The 18,995-nt window shown below is 33.8% G+C and overlaps 1 protein-coding gene across 1 annotated transcript in view; it reads left to right on the top strand.

Annotated features, from left to right (window-relative positions):
* The window catches only part of LOC142354097 (ubiquitin carboxyl-terminal hydrolase 7-like), a 116,554-nt gene that overhangs the window by 30,323 nt on the left and 67,236 nt on the right, over positions 1 to 18,995 (top strand). The gene's annotated exons all lie outside the window — the stretch shown is intronic.

Here is an 18,995-nt window from a genome sequence, read left to right as displayed (position 1 = left end):
TAGTTCCAAATCAGCCCACATTATGAAGAACACAAAATTATTCTTCAGAACACTTCTAAAATCAACTTTAAACAAGGAGGCTCAGTAATGTGCGTTTGCACATTATGTTCCGACCCCGCTCACCCACATTTTCGGCATAATTGTTTAATAAATGGGGAAGGGATAGAAAACTTAAGTATTTTTAGTATTTTTTTGTACTCAAGTATTTTTCGAAAATAACTGATGTATGAATAAAACCCGGGTCGAATGTCCTCCCTAAAATCCTCCCATTTTGATGTAAGAGTGGGGGGGGGGGGGGGTAATTTGTCTATTGGGGTTAAATTGATGTACGAGTGTGGTGGTAATTTGTTCAGAGGGGGTAAAATGATGTAAGAGGTGGACTGCAATGAGAGGACTTTTGAGGAATTACCCCCCCTGACTGAAAATGCCATGTAAGAGTGGGCTGCAATGGGCTGCAATGGGAGGACTTTTCAGGAATTACCCTCCTGACTGAAATTGCCATGTAAGAGTGCGCTGCAATGGGAGGACTTTTCAGGAATTACCCCCCCCCCCGCCCCTGACTGAAATTGCCATAAGAGTGGGCTAAAATGGGCTGCAATGGGAGGACTTTTCAGGAATTACCCCCCTGGCTGGGCTGTAATGGGTTGCAATGGGAGGACTTTTCAGGAATTACCCCCTGACTGAAATTGCCATGTAAGAGTGCGCTGCAATGGGCTGCAATGGGAGGACTTTTCAGGATTTACCCCCCTGACTGAAATTGCCATGTAAGAGTGCGCTGCAATGGGCTGAAATGAGAGGACTTTTCAGGATTTACCCCCCTGACTGAAATTGCCATGTAAGAGTGGGCTACAATGGGCTGCATTGGGAGGACATTTCAGGAATTACCCCCCTGACTGAAATTGCCATGTAAGAGTGGGCTGCAATGGGCTGCAATGGGAAGACTTTCTGGAATTACCCCCTGATTGAAATTGCCATGTAAGACTGGGCTGCAATGGGCTGCAATGGGAGGCTGCCAAGGGGGGTAAAATGGTGTGAGAGCGAGGTAGTAGTTTGTTCAGAGGGGGTTTAATGATGTAAGAGTTTGGCTGCCTTGGGGGGCAAAATGGTGTAATTTTGAGGGGGTAAGTTGTCCAGAGAGGGTAAAATGATGTTAGAGTTGGGCTGCCAAGGGGGATAAAATGTTGTAAGAGTGAGGAAGTAATTTGTTCAGAGGGGTAAAATGATGTAATTGTTGGGCTGCCAAGGGGGATAAAACGGTGTAAGAGTGAGGGGGTAATTTGTTCAGAGGGGGTAAAATGATGTAAGAGTTGGGCTGCCAAGGGGGGTAAAATGGTTTAAGAGTGAGAGGGTAAATTGTAGAGATGGGGCAATTCTAACAAGTATGATTCATATATATAGACCGTCAAGAGTTGGACAAGCTTTGATGGTCTGGAGTATAAGGCGACGCAGCTGAGGGTACAGAGGTTGTGGGTTCAAGACTTGCAGTCTTCAGGTATGGGGGCTAAAACAATGTAAGATTGAGGGGGTAAAATGATGTAAGAGTTGGGCTGCCAGGGGGGGGGGGTAAAACGATGTAAGATTTGGGCTGCCAAGGGGGGTAAAATGATGTAAGTATGGGGCTGCAATGGGAGGATTTTTTTAGGAAAATGCAGCTCAAAACTCTCACATCTTTTTGGGATGCATTGGGCTTCCAAGGGGGGTAAAATAGTGTAAGAGTGGGGGGGTAAAAGACAAATTACCCCCGAACTCTTACATCGTTTTACCCCCCTTGGCGGACCAAAAGTTGTAAGAGTGGTGGGTTACTTTGTCTTTTACCCCCTCACTCTTACACCATTTTACCCCCCTTGGAAGCCCAATGCAGCCCAAAAAGAAGTAAGAGTTTTCAGCTGCATTTTCCTAAAAAATCCTCCCATTGCAGCCCCACTCCTACATCATTTTGGGCGGAAAAATTCAACCCGGGAAATTTCAATTCCAATCAATCGAACAATAAATGAGCAAAGATGAAAACAACAATTGTTTTTTTTTCGAAAATTAAAGAATTAAATTAAAGATCATGAAAATCATTAGCTGAAAATTGAAAATAAATTGGGTTTTTCATAGCTCTAAACAGGGCCAAGGAGACTTTTTTGATCAGAATATGTCTTACGTTTACAAAAAGAACGTCAAATACAGATAAAAAAATTAAAATAATTGTTCGAAAAACCAGTCGAAGCAGGTAATAAAAATAGTGAATTCATTTAGATTTATAGTTATGTTCAATTTCCCCTGGCTTGTATGCCAGCAACGCGATATTTGTCCTGTGAAAAATAACATTAGGTAGCAGATGGACAAAAAACAACAGAATTTTCAAAGTTAATCACTTTTTTGAAATCATTTACTTTCAAAAAAAGTAAAATCAGCAATAGTAAACAAAAATTATAAAACAGGTTAACTTTCTTCTCCATGAGATCTAAAAAGCCGCGAGATCTGTCATTAATCAGATAATGTCATACGTTAACAAAAATATCGTCATGTATAGACAAAAACTAAAAAAGAAAGAAATCGAAAAACCGGTGTCATACTCGTTCTAACCCCAATCAATTCGCTGAAAGCTTTAGATATATTCGAATGCGCTTTTTGCCGACGCCAAAACTGTGATATGTGAGCTTCAATTGACAAAAATTGTTAAGTAAGGAAAATAGACAACATGTACAGACGATGCAAGGTAAAGAAATAGTTCAGTTATTTGAACGCAATAATTTCAGAGTCATGAGAACCATCAGCTATCACTTCAAATCATTGAATAGAAATAAATGATTCCTTCGACACAAGCTTTGAGTCATGTCATAAATCAAAATATGTCATATTTTTACAAAAAGAAAATCGAACAGACAAAAACCGAAAAATAACTTAGTTTTTTCCGCAAAAACCTCGAAACCGTTAGAATCATAAGTTCGCTGACATTTGACTTCATTCAATTGCGCTTTCCTTGTTTGGATGCCAAAAGAATAATATCTGGTTTGTAACTATTGCGACTTGGTACCAAAAAAAGACAAAAAAAATTAACGAAAAATGCAAAGCAAAATATAAATTATGAAAATTTATCACCTGTAAAATGATGAATGATCATGCGCATTAAAAATGTTTAAACATGTTTCTATTTCACCAAGGGAGCCACTGGGAGCTGCCACTAAGCACAATTTGTCACGCGTTCAAAGAGAGAAGTTCAAACACAGACCAAAACTAAAAAATATTTTTTGAGAAGAAACTGTTGTGGAAGCAAATAGAAACATAATCCTATACCTAAAAAATAGATATCTCAATGTGCGGTTTTTTTAATGTTAGCATCTGATATGTGATCTGTGGTTCAGGAGACTAGGTAGCAAATAAACAAAAAGACCATAAGATGAAAGTTTAAAAAACATTCCTTTAGATCGCTTGAAAAAATTACCTTGCTAACCATCAGCTAACAACTAAACTCATTAAAAAGGCTATTTCACCAAGGGAGCCACTGGGAGCTGCCACTAAGCACAATTTGTCACGCGTTCAAAGAGAGAAGTTCAAACACAGACCAAAACTAAAAAATATTTTTTGAGAAGAAACTGTTGTGGAAGCAAATAGAAACATAATCCTATACCTAAAAAATAGATATCTCAATGTGCGGTTTTTTTAATGTTAGCATCTGATATGTGATCTGTGGTTCAGGAGACTAGGTAGCAAATAAACAAAAAGACCATAAGATGAAAGTTTAAAAAACATTCCTTTAGATCGCTTGAAAAAATTACCTTGCTAACCATCAGCTAACAACTAAACTCATTAAAAAGGCTCATGGACCATAAGGCTTGGGACCATAAGATGAAAGTTTAAAAAACATTCCTTTAGATCGCTTGAAAAAATTACCTTGCTAACCATCAGCTAACAACTAAACTCATTAAAAAGGCTCATGTGTTATTCCGTAACCAGCCACTTAAAGCTTTTATTATTCAGAAATTCTCATACCACACAAGAAAAATGCCTTTAAAGAGAAAGTAAAAAATACCATTAAATTCTTCTAGAAAACGGTGTCGAAGCCGCTGAAGTTGTAATCCATTCCTTAAAAAGTTTGCTGAAAATTTCCAAACCTTTGAACATCACACAAGGTAATACCTGGTTCATCAAAAATTTGATAATGTAGCATAACCAGAAAAAAAGCTGATTTAAAGTTTAACTAACTTGAACATGCATTGTCTCTAAGCTGAAACTAAGTTACAAGTTGATCAGAATAAGGGAGAAAAATAGTGGCAAAGCTCTAAAGTCCATTATCTATTTTGAAGACAAATGATTTCAAAATTCAAAACGACAATAAACTTACGACTAAAAAAAGTAAAAAATTTACCTGGCGGTTTTGTATGAAGCCAATTTGAACGCTCAAAAGTGAGACTTGATGTGAAATATTCTTTTCAGAAAAGCACATTTAGTTTTTGGATTTTAGATTTCATTGAGCAGACCGCAAATAACCCAGTCAATGCCCTTTGTTCATTTAGAACAAGCAGTGATTCCCATTTTAATAGATATGGATAGTTTGACAAAAAAGTTTGAAATATCAGATCAAAATGATGCTTTTTGTATAGTTATCTTTTTATATTAGCTAAAAAGCGGCAACATTTCAAACCCAGAAACCTTTAAAAGAAAGCGGAGACGTACATTAGGCCTCTTTTGATGCGAGGAAGAGTGTTTCTGCATTTTTAATGTGTTCACTTCCGGTAATTTTGAGCAAAAATGGCTGAAGTAGATTACTTCTGACATTGTTCGATGAAGAAATTCTGATATTTGAAAATTGCAGCGAAAATTTGAGCCCAAATTTAGATGAAGAATTTCATCAACACTCTTTTATGTTTAGAAAGCTAACCAACATCACTTTTTTAATACAATTTTAACATATTTTAGCAAAACTGACATAAATTTAGCCAAAAACTCCGGAAAAAGTGAATAAAAAATCGGAAATTCGTCTAATTTTCACAAAACTCTTAATCTCGTAAACTCACTGAAAAAAAAGAAATTGAGAAAAAATTTTATAGCCATATTCTACGCTGGGCGGGCTTTCTGATGCTACCACTCACAGCTCTGTGCCATAAATATATCGATCGGCCAAAAATGTGGGGGTCGGAACAATAAACAATTAAATCAACTTCTTTCATTTCTGCTGCTTAAAAAATTGCACTTGGATATGTTATCCGAGATAAATACCATTAAAAATCTTAGTATTCAAACGAAATCACGTCCTTATAGTTAATTTTTTTATTGTCACTTCGTTGTCACACAAAGACCACCTATAGTTTTGTGGTAACTAGAAAAAAAACAAACTCTGATTGCATCTGGTTTGCCAGGGCAAATTTATATTAGTTCTCAATACTCATACAAAGATCTGTATAGATCTTAGAAATCATTTAAAGATCGTTCGATAAGATTCAGTCTCTTATGTGAAAAACATTTGTTTTTTGTATGATTATGGTTCTGGAGAAATATAAACTCTAGTGATTGACTTTCTGTGTGCAAAAATTAGAAGTGGTAATTTCTCTATGCTTGTGATGACACAATAAATAAGTTTCTTAGTCGAATTGTGTTCAAAATGTTCATCTCCGACCTCTGGTTAAGCATTTTTATTCAATTCAACGGTTGTTTCAACCATTTGGACAATTAAACTGCATGTACTGGGAAAGTGACCAATAAGGCTTCTATATGTATTTTCGGTTGGCCAGTGAACTGAAATTTGATACACTTGGATAGAAAGTATAACAAAAGATTATCAATCTTGATGAGCTCTTTTCAGGTCACTTGCCTTGAAACATCAAGATTTAAAATGTTCGCCAGGTGATGGCAAATATACAAAATTGTAAAAAATTGCACACTTGTTTCAAGTTTCCACTGAGGTCCCATAAAACCCGTAAAAAATCTAATACATTAAAAACACATCACACTCACACACAGCACTATCAAAAATTTTTAAATCTTTCATTGGCAGACAAACTAAGCTATTATTCTAAACAAGTAATGCGCTCCAGAAGATATAATTTCCCTAGAGATTTTTATTTTTAGGTTGATTCTTCCCTTTTGAAATAAAAGAAAATAATTTGATTTGTATGAAATAGCATCATGGGCCACCATAATACTAAAAAGACTGATAATAAAATACGATGAGAAACTTTAGTGCGGCATTAATCGATAAGAAGGTGCTTAGAAATGGATTTCGGAAGAGGATCTTTAGTAGTCAGTAACAAAAACTCAGTTAATCAGTTTTAACTTAACTTTGTGTTGATTACTCGATTTTCTATTTGAAGCCGTTGTCTATAAGGGACCGGGTTCTTTGCGGCCAAAATGTAATTTTTGCGTCATTTCGTTATTGTAGTTACAAACTAGGCGTTTTCCAAGGGGTTCTTAGGAATATTAGACTTACTGTATACACAATAATTAAGTTTTTTAGTCTAATTTTGTTCAAAATGTTCATCTCCGACCTCTAGTTAAGCATTTTGTTCAACGGTTGTTTCAATCATTTGGACAATAAAACTGCATATGCTGGGAAAGTGACTATATGTAATTCTATATGTATTTTCGGCTGGCCAGTGAACTGAAATTTGACACACTTGGATAAAAAGTATAACAAAATATTATCAATCTTTATGAGATCTTTTCATATCACTTGCTTTGAAACATCAAGATCTAGAATGTTCGCCAGGAGATGGCAATTATACAAAATTGTAAAAACTTGCACACTTGTTTCAAGTTTCTACTGAGGTCCCCTAAAACCCGAAAAAAAATCTAATACATTAGAAACACATCACACTCAAACACAGCACTATCAAAAACGTTTTAAATCTTTCATTGGCAAACAAACTAAGCTATTATTTAAAACAAGTAAAGCGCTCCAGAAGATATAATTTCTCTAGACATTTTTATTTTTAGATTGATTCTTCGCTTTTGAAATAAAAGAAAAAATTTGTTTTTGCTCAATATAGCATCATGGGCCACCGCAATACTAAAAAGACTGATAATAAACTACGATGAGAAATTTTAATGCGGCTTTTATTGATATGAAAGTCCTTAGAAAAGGATTTTGGAAGAAGATTTTTAGTAGTCAGTAACAAAAATTCAGTTAATCAGTTTTAACTTATCTTTGTGTTGATTATCCGATTTTTTATTTGAAGCCGTTTTCTATAAGAGACCGAATTCTTTGAGGCCAAAGTGTAATTTTAGCGTCGTTTCGTTATTGTAGCCACAAACTGGGCGTTTTCCAAGGGGTTCTTAGGAGCATTAGACTTACTGTATACACAATAAATAAGTCTTTTAGTCTAATTGTGTTCAAAATATTCATCTCCGACCTCTAAGCTTTTTTATTCAATTTCAACGGTTGTTTCAACCAATTGGACAATAAAACTGTATGTACTGGGAAAGTGACCAAAAAAGCTTCTATATGTATTTTTGGTCGGCCAGTGAACTGAAATTTGACACACTTGGATAAAAAGTATAACAAAATATTATCAATCTTTATGAGATCTTTTCATATCACTTGCTTTGAAACATCAAGATCTAGAATGTTCGCCAGGAGATGGCAATTATACAAAATTGTAAAAAAAATGCACCCTTGTTTCAAGTTTCTACTGAGGTCCCATAAAACCCGTAAAAAATCTAATACATTAAAAACACATCACACTCAAACACAGCACTATCAAAACATTATAAATCTTTCATTGGCAAACAAACTAAGCTATTATTTAAAACAAGTAAAGCGCTCCAGAAGATATAATTTCTCTAGAAATTTTTATTTTCAGATTGATTCTTCCCTTTTGAAACAAAAGAAACAAAATTTAATTTGTATGAAACAGCCTCATGGGCCAGCGCAATGCTAAAAAGACTGATAAAAAACTACGATGAGAAATCTTAATGCGGCATTAATCGATAAGAAAGTGCTTAGAAATTGATTTCGGAAGAGGATCTTTAGTAGTCAGTAACAAAAACTCAGTTAATCAGTTTTAACTTAACTTTGTGTTGATTACTCGATTTTCTATTTGAAGCCGTTGTCTATAAGGGACCGGGTTCTTGGCGGCCAAAATGTAATTTTTGCGTCATTTCGTTATTGCAGTTACAAACTAGGCATTTTCCAAGGGGTTCTTAGGAATAATAGACTTACTGTATACACAATAATTAAATTTTTTAGTCTTATTTTGTTCAAAATGTTCATCTCCGACCTCTAGTTAAGCATTCTCTTCAACGGTTGTTTCAACCATTTGGACAATAAAACTGCATATGCTGAGAAAATGACCAAAAGAGCTTCTATATGTATTTTCGGCTGGCCAGTGAACTGAAATTTGACACACTTGGATAAAAAGGATAACAAAATATTATCAATCTTTATGAGATCATTTCATGTCACTTGCTTTGAAACATCAAGATTTAGAATGTTCGCCAGGAGATGGCAAATACACAATATTGTACAAAATTGCACACTTGTTTCAAGTTTCTACTGAGGTCCCATAAAACCCGTAAAAAATCTAATACATTAAAAACACATCATACTCAAACACAGCACTATCAAAACGTTTTAAATTTTTCATTGGCAAACAAACTAAGCTATTATTTTAAACAAGTAAAGCGCTCCAGAAGATATGAAATCTCTAGAAATTTTTATTTTTAGATTGATTCTTCCCTTTTGAAATAAAAGAAAAAATTTATTTTTGTATGAGATAGCATCATGGGCCACCGCAATACTAAAAAGACTGATAATAAACTACGAAGAGAAATTTTAATGCGGCATTAATCAATAGGAAAGTGCTTATAAACGGATTTCGGAAGAGGATCTTTACTAGTCAGTAACAAAAACTCAGTTAATCAGTTTTAACTTAACTTTGTGTTGATAACTCGATTTTCTATTTGAAGCCGTTGTCTATAAGGGACCGGGTTCTTTGCGGCCAAAATGTAATTTTTGCGCCATTTCGTTATTGTAGTTACAAGTAGGCGTTTTCCAAGGGGTTCTTAGGAATATTAGACTTACTGTATACACAATAATTAAGTTTTTTAGTCTAATTTTGTTAAAAATGTTCATCTCCGACCTCTAGTTAAGCATTTTGTTCAACGGTTGTTTCAACCATTTGGACAATAAAACTGCATATGCTGGGAAAGTGACCAAAAAAGCTTCTATATGTATTTTGGGCTGGCCAGTGAACTGAAATTTGACACACTTGGATAAAAAGTATAACAAAATATTATCAATCTTTATGAGATCTTTTCATGTCACTTGCTTTGAAACATCAAGATTTAGAATGTTCGCCAGGAGATGGCAAATATACAAAATTGTAAAAAATTGCACACTTTTTTCAAGTTTCTGCTGAGGTCCCATAAAAACCGAAAAAAAATCTATTACATTAAAAATACATCACAATCAAACACAGCACAAATTTTTAAATCTTTCATTGGCAAAAAAACTAAGCTGTTATTTTAAACAAGTAAAGCACTCAAGACGATATAATTTCTGTTTTTCTTTTTTTTTCATTTTTTGAAGGATTTTTCCCTTTTGATTTTTCCCTTTTAATTTGTATTAAATAGCATCATGGGCCGCCGCAATGCAAAAAATATGATATTAAACTAGGATGAGAAATTTTGATGCGACATTTATCGATAAGACAGTGATTAGAAATGGATTTTCAAGGAGGATCTTTAATAGTCAGTAACAAAAAATCAGTCAATCAATTTTACTTTAACTTTGTGCTGATTACCCGATTTTCTATTTGAAGCCGTTGTCTATAAGAGACCGGGTTCTTTGCGGCCAAAGTGTAATTTTTGCGTCATTTCGTTATTGTAGCCACAAACTGGGCGTTTTCCAAGGGGTTCTTAGGAACATTAGACTTACTGTATACACAACAAATAAGTTTTTTATTCTAATTGTGTTCAAAATGTTCATCTCCAACCTCTGGTTAAGCATTTTCATTCAATTTCAACGGTTGTTTCAACCATTTGAACAAGAAAACTGCATGTACGGGGAAAGTAACCGAAAAAAGCTTCCATTTTTACTTTGGCCAGTGAACTGAAATTTGACACACCTTGATAAAAAAGTATAACAAAAGATGATATATATTGCTAAGATCTTGCCATGGTACTTGGCATTTGACATCAAGATTTAAAATGTTCGCCAGGAAATGTCAAATATACAAAATTGTAAAAAACTGCAATCTTTTTTCAAATTTCTGCTGAGGTCCCATAAAAACCGTAAAAAATCTAATACATTAAAAATACATCACAGTCAAGCACAGCACAAATTTTTAAATCTTTCATCGGCAAAAAAAACTACGCTGTTATTTTAAACAAGTAAAGCGCTCCAGACGATATAATTTCTGTTTTTCATTTTTTTTTCATTTTTTGAACGATTTCTCCCATTTGATTTTTCCCTTTTAATTTGTATGAAATAGCATCATGGGCCGCCGCAATACAAAAAAAAGATTTTAAACTAGGTTGAAAAATTTCAATGCGGCATTAATCGATAAGAAGGTGCTTAGAAATGGATTTCAGAAGAGGATCTTTAGTAGTCAGTAACAAAAACTCAGTTAATCAGTTTTACCTTAACTTTGTGTTGATTACCCGATTTTCTATTTGAAGCCGTTGTCTATAAGAGACCGGGTTCTTTGCGGCCAAAGTGTAATTTTTGCGTCATTTCGTTATTGTAGCCACAAACTGGGCGTTTTCCAAGGGGTTCTTAGGAACATTAGACTTACTGTATACACAATAAATAAGTTTTTTATTCTAATTGTGTTCAAAATGTTCATCTCCAACCTCTGGGTAAGCATTTTCATTCAATTTCAACGGTTGTTTCAACCATTTGAACAAGAAAACTGCATATACGGGGAAAGTCACCGAAAAAAGCTTCTATTTTTACTTTGGCCAGTGAACTGAAATTTGACACACCTTGATAAAAAAGTATAACAAAAGACGATAAATATTGCTAAGAACTTGCCATGGTACTTGGCATTAAACATCAAGATTTAAAATGTTCGCCAGGAAATGGCAAATATACAAAATTGTAAAAAACTGCAATCTTTTTTCAAATTTCTGCTGAGGTCCCATAAAAACCGTAAAAAATCTAATACATTAAAAATACATCACAATCAAACACAGCACAAATTTTTAAATCTTGCATTGGCAAAAAAACTAAGCTGTTATATTAAACAAGTAAAGCGCTCCAGACGATATGATTTCTGTTTTTCATTTTTTTTTTCAATTTTTGAAGGATTTTTACCTTTTGATTTTTCCCTTTTAATTTGTATGAAATAGCATCATGGGCCACCGCAATACAACAAAAATGATATTAAACTAGGATGAGAAATTTTAATGCGGCATTTATCGATAAGAAAGTGCTTAGAAATGGATTTTGAAAGAGAATCTTTAGTAGTCAGAAACAAAAATTCAGTTAATCAGTTTTAACTTAACTTTGTGTTGATTAGTCGATTTTCTATTTGAAGCCGTTGTCTATAAGAGACCGGGCTCTTTGCGGCCAAAGTGTAATTTTTGCGTCATTTCGTTATTGTAGCCACAAACTGGGCGTTTTCCAAGGGGTTCTTAGGAACATTAGACTTACTGTATACACAATAAATAAATTTTTTATTCTAATTGTGTTCAAAATGTTCTTCTCCAACCTCTGGTTAAGCATTTTTATTCAATTTCAACGATGGAAAAGAAAACTGCATGTACGAGAAAAGTAACTGAAAAAAGCTTCTATTTTTACTTTGACCAGTGAACTGAAATATGACACACCTTGATAAAAAAGTATAACAAAAGAGGATAAATCTAGCTAAGATCTTGCCATGGTACTTGCCATTAAACATCAAGATTTAAAATGTTCGCCCGGAAATGGCAAATATACAAAATTGTAAAAAACTGCACACTTTTTTCAAGTTTCTGCTGAGGTCCCATAAAAACTGTAAAAAATCTAATACATTAAAAATACATCACAGTCAAACACAGCACAAATTTTTAAATCTTTCATTGGCAAAAAAACTAAGCTGTTATTTTAAACAAGTAAAGCGCTCCCGACGATATAATTTCTGTTTTTCATTTTTTTTTTTCATTTTTTGAAGGATTTTTCCCTTTTGATTTTTCCCTTTTAATTTGTATGAAATAGCATCATGGGCCACCGCAATACAACAAAAATGATATTAAACTAGGATGAGAAATTTTAATGCGGCATTTATCGATAAGAAAGTGCTTAGAAATGGATTTTGAAAGAGAATCTTTAGTAGTCAGAAACAAAAATTCAGTTAATCAGTTTTAACTTAACTTTGTGTTGATTAGTCGATTTTCTATTTGAAGCCGTTGTCTATAAGAGACCGGGCTCTTTGCGGCCAAAGTGTAATTTTTGCGTCATTTCGTTATTGTAGCCACAAACTGGGCGTTTTCCAAGGGGTTCTTAGGAACATTAGACTTACTGTATACACAATAAATAAATTTTTTATTCTAATTGTGTTCAAAATGTTCTTCTCCAACCTCTGGTTAAGCATTTTTATTCAATTTCAACGATGGAAAAGAAAACTGCATGTACGAGAAAAGTAACTGAAAAAAGCTTCTATTTTTACTTTGACCAGAGAACTGAAATATGACACACCTTGATAAAAAAGTATAACAAAAGAGGATAAATCTAGCTAAGATCTTGCCATGGTACTTGCCATTAAACATCAAGATTTAAAATGTTCGCCCGGAAATGGCAAATATACAAAATTGTAAAAAACTGCACACTTTTTTCAAGTTTCTGCTGAGGTCCCATAAAAACTGTAAAAAATCTAATACATTAAAAATACATCACAGTCAAACACAGCACAAATTTTTAAATCTTTCATTGGCAAAAAAACTAAGCTGTTATTTTAAACAAGTAAAGCGCTCCCGACGATATAATTTCTGTTTTTCATTTTTTTTTTTCATTTTTTGAAGGATTTTTCCCTTTTGATTTTTCCCTTTTAATTTGTATGAAATAGCATCATGGGCCACCGCAATACAACAAAAATGATATTAAACTAGGATGAGAAATTTTAATGCGGCATTTATCGATAAGAAAGTGCTTAGAAATGGATTTTGAAAGAGAATCTTTAGTAGTCAGAAACAAAAATTCAGTTAATCAGTTTTAACTTAACTTTGTGTTGATTAGTCGATTTTCTATTTGAAGCCGTTGTCTATAAGAGACCGGGCTCTTTGCGGCCAAAGTGTAATTTTTGCGTCATTTCGTTATTGTAGCCACAAACTGGGCGTTTTCCAAGGGGTTCTTAGGAACATTAGACTTACTGTATACACAATAAATAAATTTTTTATTCTAATTGTGTTCAAAATGTTCTTCTCCAACCTCTGGTTAAGCATTTTTATTCAATTTCAACGATGGAAAAGAAAACTGCATGTACGAGAAAAGTAACTGAAAAAAGCTTCTATTTTTACTTTGACCAGTGAACTGAAATATGACACACCTTGATAAAAAAGTATAACAAAAGAGGATAAATCTAGCTAAGATCTTGCCATGGTACTTGCCATTAAACATCAAGATTTAAAATGTTCGCCCGGAAATGGCAAATATACAAAATTGTAAAAAACTGCACACTTTTTTCAAGTTTCTGCTGAGGTCCCATAAAAACTGTAAAAAATCTAATACATTAAAAATACATCACAGTCAAACACAGCACAAATTTTTAAATCTTTCATTGGCAAAAAAACTAAGCTGTTATTTTAAACAAGTAAAGCGCTCCCGACGATATAATTTCTGTTTTTCATTTTTTTTTTCATTTTTTGAAGGATTTTTCCCTTTTGATTTTTCCCTTTTAATTTGTATGAAATAGCATCATGGGCCGCCGCAATACAAAAAAAATGATATTAAACTAGGATGAGAAATTTTAATGCGGCATTTATCGATAAGAAAGTGCTTAGAAATGGATTTTGAAAGAGAATCTTTAGTAGTCAGAAACAAAATTTCAGTCAATCAATATTACCTTAACTTTGTGTTGATTACGCAATTTTCTATTTGAAGCCGTTGTCTATAGGAGACCAAAACCGGATTTTTTTGCGGCCAAAGTGTAATTTTATTGTAGCCACAAACTGGGCGTTTTCCAAGGGGTCTTAGGAACATTAGACTTACTGTAATTTACTAATCTTACCTCTACACTGTAATTAACTGATTAATTAATTAGTTAATTAATGTAATTATCTGATCTTATCTCCACACTTATAGTGTAATCCTGTGAATAGCTTGATTTTGATTGGTAGTCAAAGTTATATTAAAGAAAAAAGATTTTAGGTTTATCTCAGTTCAGGCTTCAAAGAACTACTGTAGTAGCAGCTGTTCATAAAAAAAACTATACCAAGGTTGAGGTCACAATGCGTCTTGACCTTTAGGAAGACGTACCCATATCAATGTGACATCTGTTAATACTTCATGACCATTGTACGCACCATTGACCCCAAACATGAATAATTTATGATCAAAGTTTTCAGCTTTGTTTAAACTTAACGTGGAGTTTACATCTAAATAATCAAAATCACAAAACAAAAAACATTTAAGAATAGATTTTCTTTCCTTCCATTTTGTGTAAAAAATTTTTGTTCGAAAAGAAGAATTGTATCACTTATATTTTGTCTTGAGCACAACTCGACTGGAACCAAGTCAACCTATCGTTTAATAGCTATTAAAGCCTTACGCTTTACTAATATCTAAGAAATGAAATAACAGCCTTCCTACTGAGTTTTTGTTACTTCGTACTTCGTACGATCCACTTCCTTCCTCCACGCTTTCCTACTCTACTCCCCCCCCCCCCCCCCCCACCCCATGCCCATGAAATTCTGCTGCGTGGGCAGTAAATTCACCTTGTATTTATAGAGGTACTCATCACTTATCTCTCCCCTACGCACGAACCCAGTCCCCCCCCCCCCACACACCACCATACACCCAATCAGGGTAGCTACACCTACTAATGCCAGCGAGTCGTTTCGGATGAATGTGTCCGTGTTTCATTCCGTCAAGCTTTCGTATATTTCCTATCGAGAACCAAGTTTCGTACCACTGTCTAGGGACTAGTTGTTTGTGTAAATTTGCCAGACAAATAGACAAAAATGGATATTTTTTCCAGGCTGTTCTTAAATTCAGCTTGTCTTCTGGCCCAAGCAGATTTGGAGGAGATAGAAAACTTGTGAACGACATTCTGTTTGAAGCAGGAGTACTGATGAGACTCTGGACAGAGTCAGAAGGCCCCAACGATCAAGATCCAGAGTTAGCATCACCAGCTAGACACGTTTCATAAGGCAGAGAGTTATTGGAAGTTAATTACGGGTATTACGGGTAGTTAGAAGCCTATATATATATATATATATATATATATATATATATATATATATAAATAATAAGATTAATATATATATATATATATATATATATATATATATATATATATATATAATCTTATTATTTATATATATATATATATATATATATATATATATATATATAATATATATATATATATATATATATATGTGTGTGTGTGTGTGTGTGTGTGTGTGTGTGTGTGTGTGTGTGTGTGTGTGTGTGTGTGTGTGTGTGTGTGTGTGTGTGTGTGTGTGTGTGTGTGTGTGTGTGTGTGTGTGTGTGTGTGTGCGTGCGTGCGTGCGTGCGTGCGTGTGTGTATTAAGATATTGGGTTTGCTATATGAAAAGTATTTGTCCTTTTGTTTTTCGCTGCCCCTGTTGATCAGAAACGACTTTGCGTTTGATCTAAAATTTGGCACTCTTTATATTATTTAAAATTAATGCATTTCACTATTTAATCGCTCTCAAACAAAGTTTTTAGCAAAAATATTGGCGTTGCGGTCTTTTTGTATGCGATTTTCACTTGGCCGATTTTTTGTCTGACTCCTTTGACTTTTGTTTATTTGCATCCAATAGATTAGATAGAATGACTTGTGCACACTATTGGTGGATATCAATGCAGTACAACAAAACAGAGCCACATAAATTGCCCCAGATGTCCGCCATTATTCGAATAATTGAAATTGTGAAATTTTTACAGGTTTTTTTAGTCTTAGCAATTTTTTAGTTTGTAAGAACTTAATAAGTTATACAAACATACTCCAAATTCATACAACAGCTTATGAGAAAATAACAAGCTATCAATTTGTTTTTTCTCTTTTTTGTATTTTCACAGCCGCTGACAGCTACCCGCGCTTTCTTGTTCATCCTTCTTTCTTGTTCCGACCCACTTTAGTGGGCGAAAAACTATATGCTCAAGGGTTTTTTTTACAGTCAAATTCCACCAATCAATCATTAAATCGTTCTGGGTTGTGAGTGGTATCATTAGAAAGGTAGCCAAGCATGTAAAATGTCAACTTAAAAATCTTTTTTGAAGTTTACTTTTTCCGAGGAGTTACGAAGGCTTAAAATTTTGTGAACTTCGAGCTCATTTCCGAAGTTTTGTTCAATCTTTGCTTTTTTAAATTTTTTTGCTAAGGGATAAAATTGTTCACTATATTCTCATTAACAGATGAAACAGAGTTGCTGAATTGTTTGAACCAACTCTTTTAGCTAGAACTTTAGATAAATAATTATTAAATCAAGGACTATGATAAAGGACGTGCCAATAAAGGACGATGATCATAAAAAAAATTCAGATAAACTTTATGGTTTTTGTTGGCTTCAACACTGTGTTTGTGTAACATCGTTTGTTAAATTTTAAGTTTTATCTCTATTAGTTAATAATTTTTAGTCTTTTGAATTGGTCTCAGGAATGAGATCTCCAATCGCAATGCTAGAGAGTAACAAACTGATCTTTTAGTGTTTTTAGCTGAAAATATATGATTGTTATCTCTTGGGGGTTTTAAAAAAAATGTTTTCAAAAAAGATTTATGTTTCTTTAACTTTACTATTTTTTGTTTCATTGCTATCACCTTCTGGCGTAGTTTCAGCAAACTTAGAGGATGTATCCAACTTCAATTGACGTAGAATAAAGTCTTCATTGCCGTTTTATCATTTAAATAATGGTTTCTTCGCTTTTAAACGTATTTTTTTTATTTTTGCTTTTTTTATTTGTTATTTGTCCACATGTTAACTTTTTCTCAAAAAAGACAGTTCTCATAATTTGTTTGATGAAAAGCAAGTCTTTTGTTCAGTTTAGTTATTAGCTGATGCCATTTGTTTTAAAGCTTTTTTAAAATTGATAGACATTGAGCTCTGGTCGTAATTAAGGCTTGTTGCTTTTATTTGATTTTGATTTTTGTCTTGTCTTTCATTCTCTTTAATAGCAGGTGTCATCAGCCCTCTTATGTGGCATTATTCTATTTGTTTAATGTTTTGAGTTGAAAGTGCTTTTTTAAATTGATACACCAGTTCTTTTTGAGCAATATATAATTTTTTATTTATTTCATCATTTGAAAGAAAATTAAGCCAAAAATAAGCCTGAGCGAGATCGGAATATTATGTGCAAGCGCACATTACCGAGCCTCCTTCTTTTTTATTAGAAAGCATTTGATTTCTATCTGCACGCTGTTCACTTCTCTAAGACCTTTTAAACATTGCAATGATTCATGAAGATAAATTTGAGTGGTGAATTCGATTGTGCCAAAACAGATCATTCAATTGCAAAAATTTTTGTGACCTGAATTTCCACTAATTTTAAAGTAAAGTAAGCGTCTGGAAAAAAAATTTTCCCATTTTTTGTTTTTTTTTTTTCACGTGTTGCAACTTATTCTGTTGTTACTCATTTTCTGAGGTTCTTCATTTTTCGTTTTTTTCCTTAACGACTTTCAAAGTTCACTCATGTTCATTTCGCAGTTTCGTTCTTACCATCTTTTCATAATTCCTTTCACTTTTCTATCTTTTAAAATTACAAGTTTTGAAAGACGGGGCCTTACCCATTATAGCCACTCCCCCCAGCTTACTGGTCAGATAACTTATAGCCCCCCTAATCATGGTTAATATACCATAATGGCGGGGGGCTATAATTTCATGGAGGGGTATAATGGGAAAGACCCGAATGACGTTGCAAGAATATTGAAAATTTGCCAATCATATTGCAAGAACCTTAAAAAATATTTCGAAGCGACAACACATACCTTATAATCTAGTTTTTTCACCGCTTTTTAGTATTAATTTCATACTTCTTTATTCGGTTTTGTTTACTTATAGCTCAAAGTGGAAGTTTCTTGAAAGAATGCAGCGAGTGAGACTGGTGGAACTGGCCAATGAGAAGTGTCACTCAGTTTTCAATGGCTTCGAATGTGCCGCTGATGCTCTCAAACTTCAAATTATGCTACCCGAAAGACGCATCCGAGTGGACGTTAGTTAATTCTCCGGGCCCAAGTTTCACCAATAAAATCCGACCACTACTTAATGGAGTGTAAAATGAAAATAAGAGTGTAAGAGTCTAAAAAAGGGTACGATATAAAAACGATTAACGTAAGAACTTTCTTTTGTTTTATCTTGGTGGTTTTGTGCATTTCAGCGGTCTATTTCGCAGTTATTTTCCGACAATGGACTATTTTCTGACAATTTTCTGGCAGTTATTTTCTGACAATTTTCTGGAGCAATGTTCATTAGTTTCTAATTATATTCGGTTTCTCAATTTTCTGGTTTGATTTTTGTTTTTGTTGTTCTCTATGATAGATCAAAGGGGTCATCATAATGTCTCTGGAATTGAAATTTTTTGAATAATAGTGTGGAAAAAAATTCTATTTTGACTATTCGTTCATTTCTTCACCTCCGTTGTCTCAGTATTTAGCGTTTCCATTATTTTGTTCATCATGACGAGATAGGTCATCTTGTGGAAAAGAGATGCATTACTCAGGCAGTTAAAAACAATGGTTTTGAAGTCACGGCATGTGAAAATTCTTTACGTGTAAATTGTGTAACTCTTATTCCGATTCATTTTACTCCGTTATTCTTTTAAATTTGATAAATTAATGGGACGAAAAATTATTCCGTGTGAAAGGGCTTTTCGATGTCTTTTTTCATGCTCTTCAATTTGCGTTCACGTTATT

This window comes from Convolutriloba macropyga, chromosome 15 (assembly GCF_964194025.1).
Source record: "Convolutriloba macropyga chromosome 15, txConMacr16.3, whole genome shotgun sequence".
Lineage (NCBI taxonomy): Eukaryota > Metazoa > Xenacoelomorpha > Acoela > Convolutidae > Convolutriloba > Convolutriloba macropyga.
This window is presented reverse-complemented; position numbering and strand designations above follow the sequence as displayed.